This window comes from Martes martes, assembly GCF_963455335.1.
Source record: "Martes martes genome assembly, chromosome: 13".
Taxonomy (NCBI): Eukaryota; Metazoa; Chordata; class Mammalia; order Carnivora; family Mustelidae; genus Martes; species Martes martes.
Window position 1 is genome coordinate 57,690,346 of NC_137901.1, and position 17,118 is coordinate 57,707,463.

A 17,118-nucleotide genomic window follows, 5' to 3' on the forward strand; every position below is an offset into this window, starting at 1 on the left:
GGGAGACGGCGACACCTGGGTGGAGAAGGGAGAGAGCGAGCAACGAGAGAGGAGTTCCGGCCTGCACCCCCGCCGCCTCTCACTTGGTACCTTCCGACTCCTCCGCCCAGCGGCTCGGGAAGCTTCTCCACAGAACTGAAAGAACGGCGCGGTAGCGGGGAGGGGCCGGCGGAAGGGGCGGGCGGGCGCTGGGGGCGGGGCGGTCACGCCGCCCGTCCCGTGCCCGCGGAGTCACGTGCCTGCGTCGCAGCCAATCGCCGGGCGGCGCTGTCCTGGGAGCGAGGAGGCTGTGGTGAGAGACGGACGGAGACCGGAGATGTTTTCAAGCCCGGCCTCCGCGGCGTTCGTGGCGGTTGCAGCGGCGACGAAGACAACGACAGCGACGGCAACACCGAGGCACTCATTCAGGGGGTAAACCCTCCTGCGCCGATCGTGCCTCGGGTCCGTGAGGGTGAGGGGGGCGTGGCGACAGGCGAGGAGGAAGGAGGGGCGCGGTTTCGAGCCCCGTCTCCAGCGCTTGGGAGGAGACCCCTCAGTTCTGCGCTGCTCCCGTCCCCCCTCCCCAGAGCAAGGTAGGGGACGCGCCCTGCCCACCCTGTCTCGTGCCGACCGGCCTGGCCAGGCGCGGCCCGCGGTGCCGCTGGCCTGACAGTGACAGGCCGTTAGTGGCCCCGACGCGGGTCCGCCCCGCCCGCCGCCGCCCCTCCAGGATTCCCGAGGAGCCGCGGCGCGGCCGGGAGCTGCCAGCAGGGCGGGGGCGGTGCGGGAGGACTCGGTGGGGCACCTCCCCGCCGCCGCTCCCGGGGCTGGGCTGCCGCCGCCTCCCGGAACATGGCGGGGCCGGGAGGAGCGTGTGCGTGCGAGTGTGCGAGTGTGCGCGGCCCGAGAGGGCGCCGCCGGCGTGCCGAGGCTGGACCCGGCGGGGCGGGGCGGGGCAGGGCAGGGGGGGTGGGGGCGCGCCCAGCTTGCCGCGCGCGCCCGCCCGCCCGCGGGGAGCTGGAGTGCGGGCGCGCCCGCGGGAGACTGCTGCGGCCGGCCTGAGGGAGCATCGGAGGTACCGGGGTCAGGGGGAGAGGAGGTTGAAAGGGAGAAGGGAAATCGCCGCTTTAATAGTCTCGGGGGAAAGGAGAGCTGCACGCTGCAGCTCTGTCTTAAATGTCAGTGTAATCTGTCTTTGCCGCATTGGGCAATCGGTTCTCTTCATGGTTCTGCAAGTGCTCATTCGAATGGTGTTCGTAGACCCTTGAAGCACGTCAGGTTCTTAGATCTCATTTTGAGGGGTAATATGGTGTGACGCATCCTCGAGGATCCCAAAGCGTTGAATAAACGGTTGTACAAAGAGGTTACCGAAGCCCAGCTGACAGCTGTTTTTATAATAACAGTAAGAAACACTTTGGGATGGGAAGTTAACACTATTGCACCAGTTGAAACCGTAGGCAACATTTGAAGCAGTGTAGTCGTTGATATTGTAATTTCCACCGGACACCCGCGGCTAAACTGCGAACGCGGTTGAAAGGGGTAGCAGATTCAGTGATGTGTAAAGCCTTGGAATTGTCTGTAATCCTGAAGTTGAAATGAACCTATGTTCTTAGTCATGAACTTTTTTCATTTTAAAACGGTTTGCGTAAATTATGAAGGAGGGCGAACTGGTAAAATAGCTGTTTTAAAATAAATTGACTGTTTATTAAAAACATATGCTCAAGTAGGCTGTTAAAATCTCGGGCACCGATGTGTTTTAGTTTCTTCAGTCATTATACAAAGGCTTTCCTGGAGATTAGCTCAGAACTGGCAGAACATATGCTCTATTGGTGCCAAGTGGCTTAAAAACAAAATGAGATAGTGTTGACTGTATAAGATCAAGTCATTATATTAACTAATCTTGTTGGGAAAAGTCTTTAATTTAGGCTAAACGCAAAAAATATTTAAGGACTCAAAATGTTTCCTCAGGAGATTATAGGCAAGCGGAGGAAGGTTTTACTACTTAAAGATTTTTTATAGTTGACACCAAGTACTAACTAAATTTCTGTTAAAGGAAGGTCTGCAGTCGGTTTGACTAAAGTTAAGCTTAACTATTCAGGGCATGTGGTCTATTTTAGAGGCAGGCAAGGTGTTAAAATGAACTAAAATCTGAATGTTAAGTGGTATACATGGAAGGAAGAAAGTTAAAAAAAAACAGGATTCCTATAATTTTCTTCATCTGATACTTGTTAGTATGGTTTTATGAGCAAGCAGAGCTGGGAAAGTGAAAATCTAGGGTTGAGTATTCCATGAGGAATATTTGAGGAAGAATAGAGAGAACTAAAGTATTCTGATGAGAAAGAACTTAGTAGGTGAAAAATATGTTGTTCAGTCTCTGGTTTTAGTTCTTGGATATATAATATCAGGAAGAAAAGAAAAAAAAAGACCGAATTTTGTTTGGAGACAAGTGCCTGCTCAGTGGAATGAATTTAAAATGAAGATATTTCTGTCAAGGTGCTTATATATTCCTTTTTCTTCTTATGGAAGTTGTTGGAAAATGTGATAGTCTTCTGAGGTGGATTGTACAAAATGGTCGTCAGTGGATATTTGAAAAACTTTGTTGGAAAGAGGTCTTAATTCTAAGGAGTAAGAAGAATAATAAAAATATTCAATTTGTTGGGATTAGTTGACCGGTAGTTAAATTTTCTTCCTTCTCATGTTTTAAGAGCATTATTACAGTCTGAAAAGAGAATGATCTATGAGATTATTTCCATCATAGTCCATAAGAGGTTTAGGCTGCTTTCTTTATAAAACCTTGATGATACTGAATACGCATCTATCAGAAAGGCATGAAAAAATTGATAATTGGAATAGATTTCTTAAGAGTTCATATTACTTTGTGACTTGGAACTTGTTGCTAGAATTGACACTAACATGTATTTCTAAAATGCCTGTGCTGTATAAAAGGTACAGTCATGGTGATTTGTCCTGAGAACTGGAAGGGTCCTCAAAACTTCTAGTCCGTTTCCCCCATGAGAAAATTAAGTCCTAGTAAGGTGAAATGACTTACCCAAGTCAGTACAGCCTATTTAAGAAGTCTGCGGTTTGGGCCTAGAGATTTCCTTTCTGTGAAAATGCTAATGCCTCTTTCTTTAAGAAGTAGCTGTATGGAGTAGTGAAAAAAAAAATTGAATTATAAGTGAGAAGACTCAGTTTAAATTCTTGATTTAAAAAAAAATCTTGATTTACTATTTCCTGTGGTTCTTGACAAATCACATTAACTTTCAGAAGTCTTTTAATCTACAAAAAATAATTTTCCTAAATAATTTACAGAGTTGTTGGATGGAACAAGTGTGATTACATATGGAAAGCACCAGGTATACTGTAAGCTTTTATACATATAAAAAGTGGCAATATTTAAAAAATAAATACAGTTTTACTGTGTTACAAGGTGTCTAGATCCCTAGGTTTTTGCTTAGCCTTAGCTTTATTGTTTCCAACACTTGCTGTTTTACAGATTATAACTCCCTGTAGATACATTTCTGATCCCCACTTAGTTCTAATCTTAGTAAAGCCTCTTATGAACATTTTAAATATTGCAGTTGTTAGAGCCTGACTTCCTCTGGAGAATATGAAGTTTCTCCATATAGCATTTAGAAACATTCTCATTTACACTCATGCATGCATAATCTGTTTCTTTAACAGTGGCTTTTAAAAAGTAATAGTGAAAGTATCTTAGTTGCAATGTTAATTTGTCTGTTGCTAGTTTCCACATATGGCAATAACAGGAGATAATTTCCTTTATAAACTCAGCTTTGAATGGTTTGTGTTAAGGTTATCTTGTACATCTAAATACACAGAAATGTTCAGTTTTTGTTTGTTGGCTTTCACTGTTATGTTTAGAGAACTTTTCTTCTAGTGCTTTAAATTGATACTGGAAACAAATACGTGAATATTTATTGTAGTTTTATGTAGAGTATTTGTAATCTTGAAGCTAAAAATTATGATTAACATTCATTGAGCACTTGGAATATGAATGTATCTGTGTTCAAAGTTTAAAATATTTAAGGTAATTTTCAGAATAACCCTGTTAAATAGATACTATTATTATTCTAACATATGGCTGAGGAAAATGAGACTTTGAACTGTTATACCATGTGTAGATATTCACAGACCTAAAAAAAAGTGACAAGACTGTATTGTTCCCATTATTGTTCTTAGCCATTTGTCTGTGCTCTGCCTCTAATTAAGTGCTTAGCTGATTTTGAAAAGTTTTAAGGCAGTGTTTCTTAAATTTCAGACTTTGTGAAAATGTCTAGGGGCCAGCTCTGCCTTCTGTGTTGGTCAAAAAAACAAAAAGAAAAGTAAATACCTTAGAAGAATCTTAGAAGGTAGGCAGTAAGCCTTTTCTGAGATGTTGAGATAACTATTGGGTTTTTTTAATGTTAGTTGTCAGAAGCAAATTAATCTCATCAGCTACAGAAGGACTACGGTTGTTAACATTACAAGAAGTGATTTTAACAAACTCCATCTTGATGTTGGTGACTGGAGAAAAAAAGATCACATAACCAAACTCATTTAGGGCTTTTATAAGTAATTTACTTTTATAGTAAATTTGTCCAGTTTAGATAAATAGCCATCCAAGACTAGATTTTCTAATTAATGAGACCCTCCGAAATTCTAAGAAATTCAAACTCTGGAATTCTTAGAAAATTGAGTTTAAATACAGAAATGCTTTCAGATTGAGATAAGTAGAAGAGGTAAACATGAAGCTGCAAGTATTAAGGTGGAGTAACTTCTTTGGCATCTTAAGTATTGTCTCCTCTTTGGCCGATCCCTTAATATTTGCTTATTGCACTAAAATTGTTTCAAAATATGTAGTAGTTTACTTTTTGGCTTTTGGTTTGTATTTTGGCCATAACTGGAGGAAGTATCTCTAATATTAGTTATAAATATCATATTTTCTCTACTTTTTTAAAGATTTTTTAAATTTTTCAATTAAATACTGTCTATACCCAATATGGGGCTTGAACTTATAACCCCAAGATTGAGTTGCATGCTTTACTTATGAAACCAGCCAGGCACTTCCACATATCATATTTTTAAAACTACTTTGTTACTTGAAAGAGGTGTGAGAGAATCTTATAGCTTCTCGGATTATTCTTCCTCCTACATAGGAGTTTTGTCTGACTCCTGTTTCTAATAGAGAATGAAAACCATGCATGTGTGGTTCTCGCTTCCTAGAAATAGCTGTATTGACTCAGAATATAAGATAATAAATAGTATATAAGAATTATGGTGCTGTGTAGTTCATGAAGGATTTTTTTTTAATTTATTTATTTGAGAGAGTATGCACAAGCATGAAAGGGGGAGATGGAAAGGGGGAAAGGAAATCCTCAAGCAGACTCCCTGCTGAGTGGCGAGCCCAGTGTGGGGCTGGATCCCAGGACCCTGAGATCACGATCTGAGCTGAAATCAAGATGCTTAACTGAACTACTGTGGCGCCCCAGTTCATGAAGTACTTCTTACATCAGATCCCTTGAATTTCACAGCTACTCTGAGATCAGCAAAACATCAGCTAAGCTGATGGCGTTGAACCATGGGTAGGATCCAGGTTAAAATTCCTTGGCAAAATGGTGGACTCTTGAAATTCACTCGAGAAAGAGAAGTGTTAGCAAATCTAAAGGAAGAGAGAAAAAAACACACATACTTTTATCCTTTTCTATCAAAGGCACGTTGTACACAGCTTTCTTTCTATTTTGTTATACCTCTTCTGAAACTTAAACAGGGTAGATGTAAATACTAAAAACACTTTTTATACCACTGTACTAATCAGTGGTGATTGATAATGATGTTAAAGACAGAGGAGAAAACTAAAATTTTACAGAATGTTTCTTACCTTAATTTGCACAAAAATATTATAAGGTGGAAGAAAATCTTGTTACATTCTGTTGTTCTGGAGTCTAAAGTCTTGCAACCTCCAAGTTAAAGTAAGTCCTTTTTACCAGAGTTTAATTTTAAGTATTTGAAAGCTACTTGTTGATCAAGTTTAATTTTATTGAGCTTCTGTACTTAAGGTACTGTTAGATACTTTCATATATGTTATTTTAATCCACGATGAGAGTAGATACCTTACATGTCTAGTTATGAAAATACTTCAAAAAGGCATCAGTGGAATATCTCCAGCTTTAGATACTAGTACTCATGAACTAACTTGAAATTTATAAGTGCTGTATAAATGTAAGTTTGTTACTTTAAGAGATATTTTTCTTCATAGATTTATGTTGAGGTGGATCATCCAGTGGTAGTTATTTAACCTTCAGAAATTATCCCTGTCTTCCAGTGTTCATCCTAAGAATAAAGGTGAATGTTCTCTTTAAGTTGCGTTGAACAGGACAAAAAAATACCTCTTGACTAAGTTTCTGTTTGTCTTCATATCATTGAAAGTAAACAGGAATGTTTGACAGCAAATTGGCTTACTCATTCTTCCTTTCTTTTGTCCTTTTTCCTCCTTGCTGGCTCCTCCTTCCCCTTCAGACACTAGTGTTCCTTTGCTTTTGCAAACACCCAGTGGAAAAAATCTATACCTACCTATCTGTTGTTGGTTGACAGCTTAAAATTGTTTTACTAGATTTAAGTAATACCGCTTTTATTTTCTGTGTCAAGGCTTTTGTCTTTAATTATGGTTTGAGTATTGATTTTAGCTATAGGAATTTGGATTATTAGCTAATATATCGGGAAATAGTCATTTGCATTTTCTATGAATTGACACTTCATGTCCTTTGGCGATTTTTCCTCTCCTTAGTTCCTTATTGGAAACTTCTGGGAGTGGCAATCAAGAATTTAAACAATCTCAAAAACACTTTTATTGTGTTTTTAAATTACAAAAGTAATATGTGCTTATTATTAAAATAAAAAACTATGTAATAAAAGGGTTAACAGTTCTCCAACCCCCCCAATAGTCTTTGTACTTTAGAGATTGTTAATCTTCTATATATTATAATAATTTTTTCTAATTTATCATTTGAATCAGAACTTGCATTTTACAGCCTTTTGGCAAACCCAGATGAAACTGGCTCTCTCCAAAGTTACCTTACTGAGATGATAACTCTTTAGGCCCTTTTATTATGTCTCCACATCCCAGTCCAAGAATTTCTCCTGCCTATAATTTTTGTGAACTCAGATATTAGAGAAGTAGTAGCAGAAAACAGTGAGAATCCTTTGAGCATAGGGGAAAACTGGAATCTCTTATTTAAGTTATGTTCATTATGAAGTGCCTATTGACTGGTACAGGTGTAATGACAAGTGTTCTATGATTGGTTATAGGCTCTCCACATAACTTTTCATTCACTTCTTACAGTGATCTTGTGAAGTTTAGTTTATTCCCATATATATTTTTTTTTTTTAAAGATAGATTTATTTATTTATTTATTTGACAGAGAGAGATCACAAGTAGGCAGAGAGGCAGGCAAAGAGAGAGAGGGAGGGAAGCAGGCTCCCCACTGAGCAGAGAGCCCGATGCGGGACTCGATCCCAGGACCCTGAGATCATGACCTGAGCAGAAGGCAGCGGCTTAACCCACTGAGCCACCCAGGCGCCCCTATATTTTTATTTTTAATCTCTACGTTCAACATGGGGCTTGAACTCAAGACCCAAGATCAAGAGTCACATGCTCTACCTACTGAGACAGCCAGGCACCTTTATCTTATTCCCATTTTAGACATGAGATTTCATTGAAATCTATGGCTGTATTTTTCCCTCACAAAACTACACCTTCAAAGAAGTTGGAAAAAAGGATAAAATGATAGATACATGTTTACCATTTTAGGGAAAAGTAGTTATTTTGTGTTATGGATTATGGATTGTTACAAAGAGTGAAAGGGCTTGAATGATCCAGTCTGATAGTGTGATAGTTTATTGAATTTGAAAGTAACTATAATTTTTATCTTTTTACTTCTGAATCGTCAAGTCCAACAAATATTATGGATATAATAAAGAAGGTTTTAAATATTTCATCATTAACAAATTTTAAATGTTTCTATGAAAGCGTTGATTTTATAGTTGAGGCAGGTGTTTGGGGAAATACACGCAAAGACAGTATTATGGTCTCTGTCTTTTTCAGGTGTTTGTACTCAATGAACAAAAAATAGACATGTGAAATAGGAGGACAGTATTCTTTTTTTTTTTTCTAACATTTTATTTAGTTGAGGGGGTTGGGCAGCACGAGAGGGGGAAGAGCAGAGAAAGAAGGACAAGCAGACGCCGCGTCAGATGTGGGACTTGATCCTATGACCCTGAGATCATAACCTGAGCTGAAATCAAGAGTCGGACACCTATTCGACTGAGCCACCTAGGCACCCCAGGGCAGTATTATTCTCAAACATCTAAATTGCTTTCTGGTTGTTGTAGAAAGGAACATGGTAAACCCTGCAAGGACATAGATCATGTCTATCTTGTTCAGTGTTGTATACCCCAATTTCATCACATCCCATGGGGATTGGAGTTTTCACAATACTACTACCCTCCTCTTGTTACTTTCTTAAGTTATTTTAATATATTGAATTTACTTGTTCAGGTTCCCCCGTTACCATATTTCTCCTTATCACTCTCTTCAGTATACTTTGGTAAGGAACCAGTTTATAATTCTAAATTACTGTGGCCAAAAAAAACCTACCAGTAATATGTACATATACCTCCCTAAGCCTATTTAGAGCATGTTTTGTTTTAAATGCTCTGAATATGCACTTATCCTGAATTCTTGTGTGTACTAGAGTAAGTAGGTTATTGGTCAGTATGCAGGTTACAGAAAAAGTGGGTTAGCATGTAAGTATTGAAATAAAGCCCAAATAATTAAACCCTGGTGTGGAGTCATATGAAAGCTATAAATTTTGGCTCTAGTGTGAAGCAGTGTTACAACCAATGCTATAGTTGGGTCTGGGTAAGAATAGTGTGGTATGTAGATTAGAAATAATTTAATACTTTCACTGGTATTGCTCTCTCATACTAATTTCAGCAGTTTCTCAACTGCATAAAGAGTTTGGGTATAGATAAAGATGAGTTTCATGATCACAGGTTTATAATTATAGAGGCAGTGATTCTGGGAATCTTTTTTTTTTTTAATGCTATGACCTTTATCCTAAATCTCTTACATTTTTATGTACCAGTGTTAAAAGTACACCAGATTATCTAAACAATTAAAAATCCTTCCATTTGAAGGTAAAGTATATGCCCTGTTATTTTAAAAGAAAGCTGTTAAAATGAGTTGGGGCATTACGTGGGATTAAATTATAAGGAGTATTTAGAATGGCACCAGATTCAGCTGCTTGTCTTTTGAGGGGCAGGAGAAGGGGGCAAAGTTAAAATACCAAAACCTTTTTATTTTGAAGTATTTCAAATAATATAAAAGGTACAGGAAGCAGCATAATGAACTTTCTGGGTACCTATCACCAGCTTAAGAATAAACATTACAAATTCAGTGGAAGCCCGCGATGTACTTTTCCTGGATCCATTTCCTTACTCCCTGGGGGGAATTCCTATCTCCCTCTGTACAAACTTCCCAACTGCGGCATTTCCCTTTCTCTAGACCTATGTAATTTTGTTTCTTTTTTCAAAGTTCAATCCAGTGACCTCTTTTCATCCTAACTTTATTGCATGTTGTATAATAGTAGGAGTGGTCTGAAAGGGAGTTGAAAATAATAGTGTATACGTGAGGTAAAAATCTACCTTAAAATCTAGGCAAGGGAAAGTTAGATTTCAACACTGTACTATATGCAGAAACAGAATTGGTAGAGTAGGTATAAGAATAACCTAACAACAGAACTGTTTTTAGGAAGGTTACTCTGATAGGAGCTGTGTGGAGTTGTGGGTCTAAAAGGAAGTGATGATTTGCTAATCATTTTGATTGACTTTTTTCCTCCTAATTACTGTACGTTGGTAAGATTTTACTTGGCCTCCAGACACTTTACCATTTTGACAGAAGTGAAAGGAGCTGGTGGCAAAAAGCTTAATAATGATGTATTTCTAGCTTTCAGGATTTGGGAAATGACTCCTGACCCCTTTTAGAATCTGTTGACAGTGAAGCGAATACATAGATTCTATTAGATTTCTGCTTTAGCCATTGGTAATTTTTTCAGCTCCCAGTGCCAGCGATGCAAGGAAAACTACGCCTAACCCTTTTCTCTGAGCTGTTGCAGCCCTCTGCTGGTCTATAGAAGTCGCACAGTTTAGAACCCTGTAGGGCTAGAAAGAGGTCAGCAACTTGTTTTTAGAATCTTCAAACTTTAGAAGTCATTTATGTCACCTCTCTCAGTTGCAGATAAGTATTTTATATAATACACCTTAACAATTCTGGAGACAAATGTGCATATAGATGTATTAGATACCCAGGACAAATAGATCATTGTAGACACAACTGCCTGTGTTTCTTTAAAAGCCTAAATATATCGTTAAAATGTGGTCCTATATGGTCCAGTGTTTGACAGTGTCAAGAAACATCTTTTTACCACTGATCTCTTTTGTAAATATTGTCTAATAAAGTAATGAGAATTTTGTTTTTTAAAAATTTGAGATGTTATTTAGTTGCTACTGTTAGGAGATAAATACAACAAATGCTAATTGCTTCTTTTAAATTATTTTCTTTTAGGTGCCTCCTTAGTGCAGTAGGCAGCGCATCAGTCTCATAAATTACTTTATTTTTTAAAAGATTTCTTTATATGAAGGGTACCTGGGTGGCTCAGTTGTTAAGCATCTCCCTTTGGCTCAGGTCATTATCCCAGGGTCCTGGGATTGAGCCCTGCCCTGCATCAGGCTCCCTGCTCAGTGGGAACCTTGCTTCTCTCTCTCCCACTCCCCCTGCTTGTGTTCCCCCTCTTGCTGTCTCTCTTTCTGTCAAATAAATAAATAAAATCGTTTAAAAAAAAAGATTTATTTGAAAGAGAGCGTGCACACATGTGTTGGGAGGGGAAGAGGGAGAGAATCTCAGACAGACTCCTCACTGAGCATGTTGCACACTGCCCCACTGCGGGATGTGAGGTTCAGTCCCCCAACCCTGAGATCATGACATGAGCCCAAATCAAGAGTAGGATGCCCAACCAACTGAGCCACCTAGGTACCCCTTGAATTGTTGTATTTTAAATTACTTTCAGCAACTTTCCTGTTGCTGGAGCCAGAAACTTGGGTGTCATTCTAAACCTCTTTGCTCTTGTTTACAGTTCTCCCTACCTCACAATCTGATCATTATACCTTAAGTGGTCTACTTGTCTCTCATCTGATTTCTCTTTAGTCTGTCTTCCAAAGTTTCACCATCAACACCTTTCTAAACACTACTTAAATTACATCACTGCCTTTTTAAGAGTCTTTTGTTTTTAAGATTTTATTCATTAATTTGAGAGAGAATGAGAGAGAGAGAGAGCGCGCATGAGAGCGGGGAGGGTCAGAGGGAGAAGCAGCCTCTCCACTGAGCAGGGAGCCCGCTGCAGGACTGGATTCTGGGACTCCAGGATCATGACTTGAGCCAAAGGCAGTTGCTCAACCAGCTGAGCCACCAAGGCGCCCCTGAAAGTCTTAAAGTGCTTTTTGTCATCATTAAGATCGAACAGCACAATCACAAGGCACTTCATGATGTGATCCCTTCCTGTTTTCTTTAGATTCATTTTCTATCCACTGTGCTTTCAAGTTTTGCTGTCCTTTCAGAGTGGCCTGCTTTCTTGTGTGGGAGTATGCACATGCGTATCCTTCTCCCTCTGCAGCCCTGTCCCTATCTACCTGCCTGGTGGTCATCCTCAGGACTATCTTAGTCTTACCTCTTCTTGAACTTCCCCAGGCACGTACCCATATACATGCATCAGAGTTCGGTGATCTCTTTGTTGTAGTGCTGCCTTATTTTTGTAACATTTTTTTGTTCCATATAGTAATTAACTTGTCTTTTTCCCCTTAAAAACAGTAAATTTCCTTTAGGCTAGAATTGTGTTTTATCTTTAGTTCCATTGCTTCGCATAAAGATGCTTAGGAAATATTAAGTGATTAAAACTGCATGAGTGGGGCACCTGGGTGGTTCAGTCAGTTAAGCATCTACCTTCAACTCAGGTCATCATCCTAGGGTCCTGGGATCAAGCCCCGCTTCGCATTGGCATCTGGGCTCCCTGTGGTCAGCGGGGAATCTGCTTCTCCCTTCCCCTCTGCCCCACCCTCTGCCTGTTCGCACTCTCTCTGTCAAATAAATAAAATCTTTTTTTAAAAAATTGCATGAGCAAACTGGGGTATGATAGCTAAAGGAAATATCCATAGTTAAATAGTTTAGCATCAAATATGAATTTTTTGAGCTTGTGAGGGGAATCAGTTATTCTAGACCAGTGCTTATTCGACATACTTTTCACCCTCTGTCTATATTGGGGGAAGAGTTGGGGGAGATAAAGAGTGGTAGGATTTTAGAGCTGGAATGGACCTCATTTTAAAACGAGAAAACTGAGACCCAAAGAGTTTACTTAGAGTTAAAATAAGAACTCAGGTCTTCTAGTACTTATTTTGCTAAATTTCTCCTAATATGTTTTGCCTTAGGCTTGGCTAGTATTAGTAGATATTGGTTGTTTATATTTCAGGCAATTGGTTTATTTAAATATTACTCTGTTTTGTGCCATAGGTTTACTTTAGTGGAATTTTGAAAGTAATATGCAAATATAGCTAAACCAAATTGATCATTGTATTTACTTTGAATAGTTTTCTGAATTACCTGGCATGGTTAGATTCCTTAAAGATATAATATTTAGCAGCACCAGCCCAAAAGGTTGTATTTACTGGATTGAGCTTCTGTCCTGAGTCTTTTATTTCCTTTCCTATTCTAGTGGCTGGGTTAGAAAACATAAAACACATAAAAGTACCTTTACTTTCCCTCTTCCTTTGTCTGAGGCACTCTCTCACCTGTCATCTCATTATACTTTCCCCTAGAACAGTATAGTTCTCCAGAGCAAACCAAGTGGAAGTTGACCTATTTTATTTTTTTTAATTTTTATTTTTTTAGATTATATAATTAGTAAAGTTAGTATAAAACTATAAAATAGACCATAAACTTTCCTTAAGGACTTTTAAGAACATTGTTTTAAGGACACTGTTGAGGAGAGTTTATTTAAAAGGTTGTGGATGTTTGTCTTCATCTTTTGCACACTGTTGTTTAAATTTGTCATGTTTATGATACTTATTTCTTGGTGTGGAATACAACTATCATGTTCTTGTGGGAAAATATTACAGAATAGCTGCCAGAAAACGTTGTGGTGAAAGTCAACCATTGGTATGATAAAGAACGCACAATCTCCTTTCATAGACTGCATTCTCTCTTGAATGGTTTAAGTAGTCAAGGGGGGGAAAGTCCAGTTAATAATATCTCAGAAACATGCCATTTATTGTGAGGCCTTTTCCACTTTTTTTTAGAACCACTTTTTTTTTTTTTTGGTCAGATTGAGAGAGAGAGAGCGAGCGTGCACAACAGGGAGAGCAGCAGGCAGAGGGAAAAGCGGGCTCCCCTTTGAGAAAGGAACCTGATGAGGACTCGATTCGAGGCCCCTGGGATCCTGACTTGAGCTGAAGGCAGACCCTCAACTGACTGAACCACTCAGGCATCCCTTAGAACCACTTTTGAAATGTGAGGGAATTAAGCTGTATGGTCTTTAAGTAGGAAATAACCTAGTATTTATGTGTAATGGCTTATACTTTTTTGCATGGGGGGAAGGCAGAAATAAGGATGTCACAATTTTTTAATAATTTAAACTATCATTTTTGCATTCATAGAAAAGTAGAATTTGGAGTGCAATTATTCTAAATCTCTTATTCTGGAATCAGAATTTTGAAAGGATAGGCGATCTGCATTGTCATCTAGCCTAACAGTACTTTCAAAAAAAAACAGAAATACTGAGACATGATGAAGGTCAACCAAAAAGTCAGTGGTAGGTCTCAGAATAGAGTCTTGGATTTCAAGTTCCAAGATGAAATCATGGACAAAGGAATTGTAAGTTTCCTAACTGAATGACTCTTATGGATCATTTAATTCTGTTGCTATAATTTGGTCCTTTACTAGATGCCCTTTTTTTTTTTTAAACAATTTTGAAGGAAGCATTTTCACCCCCAGAACAGCTGCAACCCAGTGAAAGCTGAAACAAGAAAAATTGGAATTCTTATTCCATGGTTATGGTCCTTCCTATCTTTTCTTTGAATGTAAAATTAGTGGTGGACTTAGAGGGCAGTATTTGAATATTTTATATGTACCAACGACTGCTAAGATATCATTTAGTTACTTTCCATATTTTTATCAGTTGAGCTTTATCATTTTATAATATAGGTGAAGAATTTAAGTTTAATTTTGTTTTTCAGTTGTATTTAGTCTAAAGTGAATGTTTTAGGGACTTCTAGACAAAATGGTGGACTGGGGAAGCTGCCTTTTTCAAATATGTGGAAATGCTAGATAAAAATAAAACAATAAAAAGTATACAGCGGAGTTTAAAAGCTAGAAAGAGGAATCTGCAGGTGCCTGAAGTGGAAACAAGACTCATCATCATAATGGAAAACAGAAAGTGAAGCCCTTTCCTATAAAGGAAGCAGATATTCCTCAACCTGTGAGCTTTAATGCAGTGGTGGAATTCAAAGGCCCAGGAATGGCAGGGAGCCAAGCCCAGACCTGGAAAGGTCTGAATTATTCATGAGTGGGGTAAACAAACAACAAAGAAACAAAGTCTAACTACCTGCCTGGGTTTATTTTTCCTGTCTTTTTATTTTCAACCTTTTTAGTATCCTTTTGTGGTTTCTCTTACAAAATATATTGCTGAATCTTTTATCCAGCTGCAGAGATTTTTATCTTTTTGATTAATGAATTTAATCCATTTTCATTTATTATAATTACACATTGGAAATTATTTACATTGTTTACTAAACTTCTAGTTATTTTCTACAGTTTTTTAATCCTAAATATGTGTGTGTGTGTGTGTGTGTGTGTGTGATGTATCTTCCCTCCAAACAAGACAAGTACTTTTTTTTTTATTTTAAGACAAGTACTTTAATTGCTTTCTCACTATCCTCTGGTCTTCATCCCATCCTCCACCACCAGTTTCCCAGTAGCCATGTTGATGTGTTGAATTTTAGTTCGGGCTTGCTGGGGAATTTCTTCAAGCATCCATCCATCCTTTTTCTTACTTTTTACATAAAATATGCTTTATTGATTATTTACTCACTCTTACGTATATCATGTAGTGTCCTCATAGATTTATTTCACTTCCTATTTGAGTGCCTATGTGAAAGCAGTTTCAACAGGGTGTTTGTATGTAAATATTCTAAGGCTTTTTATGCCTGAAAATATCTTTAGGTAACCCTCACTTTTAAATAATAGATTAGTTTAATTACAGATATTACTGCATTATCTTTTTGCTGCTAGTGGTGCTTTTTTTAAGTTCTGATATCCATTTGATTTCTTTTCCTTTCAACATGACCTGTACTTCCTCTCTAGAAGATTTTGAGATTTTTTTCTTTTTCCAATTTATAATGTGTCTGAGTGTAATTACTTTTCTGTCTTATTTCCTTCATTCATTCAGCCAATACTTATTCAGAAATCTGTGTGCCGGGATGTATTCCAGAAACTTTAATCTGAGGTCTTTTCATCTTCTCAACTCTGAAAAATTATTGGTCATTTTTTCAAATATTTTGTTTTCTCCATTTTTTCTTTCTGTGAATTTTATTATATGGGTTCTGCTACTTCTAATTTCTATATCTCTTAATTTTAATATTTTCCCTTTTTTTATTTGCTTGTTTTTTTTTATAATCCCCTCTTTATCCCTTCTGCAGCTATCTTCTACCTGATCTTCTGGCTCATTAATTCTTTGGCTTATCCATTCTATTATTTATCAAATTTGTGAAGTTCTTTATTTCAGCCATTATACTTTTCTACTCTGTATTTCTTCTTGCTTCTGTTTAATCTTGCTTCCTATTATCAATCTTGTCTTATCTCTTTGAGGATTTTGAATGCCTAAAAAACTGTTCCATAATTCTTCCTATAGTGTACATAGTTTAGTTTGAGTTTAGATTTTATTCAAGCTCAGTGGAAAGTCAGTAAAAAAATTTAAGCAGGGCAGTGGTTTCATCCAGTTTGTAGTTTTAAAATATCCCTCTGCCGCCTGTAGAAGGTATATATAGGGGTGAGAGAGCGAGAAAGAAAGAGAGGAGGAAGGAAGAAGTGGGCTAAGAGTAAAAGCAATGGAAATTATTTGTGAAGTTTTTGCAGTTAGCCTGTTCAAATGATAATAGTAACTTGGGATGGGTAGCAATCAAGATAAAAGGACATGGATTTAATTTGGGATATGTAGTAAAGATGGAGTCAGCATTTCTGGATTTTTGACTTAAGAGATGGGTAGATGGTGGTGCCATTTCTTGAGATGGAGAAGATGGATTAGGGGCGTGGAGGAGAAAATTTGACAGGAAAAATCAAGAATTCTCTGTAGTCTTATTTGGTTTCATATGCCTGTTAGACATTCATATGAAGATGTCAAACAGACAGTTGGATATACAAATATAGAGTTTTAGATAAGGATTAAAGGTACAGAGTTAGACGTTCTTGGCATTTAGTGATACTTAAAGCCATGAATCTAGATTAGGTTATTTAGGGAGTGTGTTAAGAGCGTAGAAAAGGGTCTAGGTGCTGTGAAGTGTGTAAACCTGGCAATTCACAGACCTGTACCCCTAGGGCTAATAATACATTATACGTCAATAAAAAATAAAAACATTTTTAAAAAGAAAGAAAAAAAAAGGGTCTAGGATCTCGTCCTGAGGTATTCCCAACATTTACAAGTTCTACAGAGAGATGTCAAGAAAAAAAGTACCCTTTTTTAAAAAGGACTTGTTCTTTTGTTTTAAAATTACGAAATGGATTTGAATACTTCTCTGTGTTTTCTTGTTTAAACTGCCTCTTTGTATCTTCTGTTTGTTTTTTGTTTTTGTTTTTTGGGTTTTTTGGGGTAAGTTGTCTGTTTTCAAGTGATTTGTTTGAAACTCTTTGATTATTAGTCCTTTTCCATTTGTGTTGGAAATGTTTTCATTTGTTGTCTGATTTTTGTTTGTGATATTTGCATTTCTAGTTTACAGGTTTTATTTACGATTTCTAACAAAATGACTTTCATCTTTTATATCACA

At 38.1% G+C, this 17,118-nt stretch overlaps 1 protein-coding gene across 4 annotated transcripts in view; it reads left to right on the forward strand.

Moving 5' to 3' along the window:
* The first annotated feature begins 258 nt into the window (after positions 1-258).
* Positions 259-17,118, forward strand: part of ANKRD12 (ankyrin repeat domain 12) — a 124,209-nt gene continuing 107,349 nt past the window's right edge. For 2 of the 4 annotated variants that reach the window (XM_080822250.1, XM_080822251.1), the window contains exon 1: positions 260-572. The gene's annotated coding sequence lies outside the window, so the exon portion shown is untranslated. Of the gene's footprint in view, positions 573-17,118 lie in introns of all 4 variants that reach the window. The other 2 variants (XM_080822252.1, XM_080822253.1) reach the window with 2 other exon arrangements.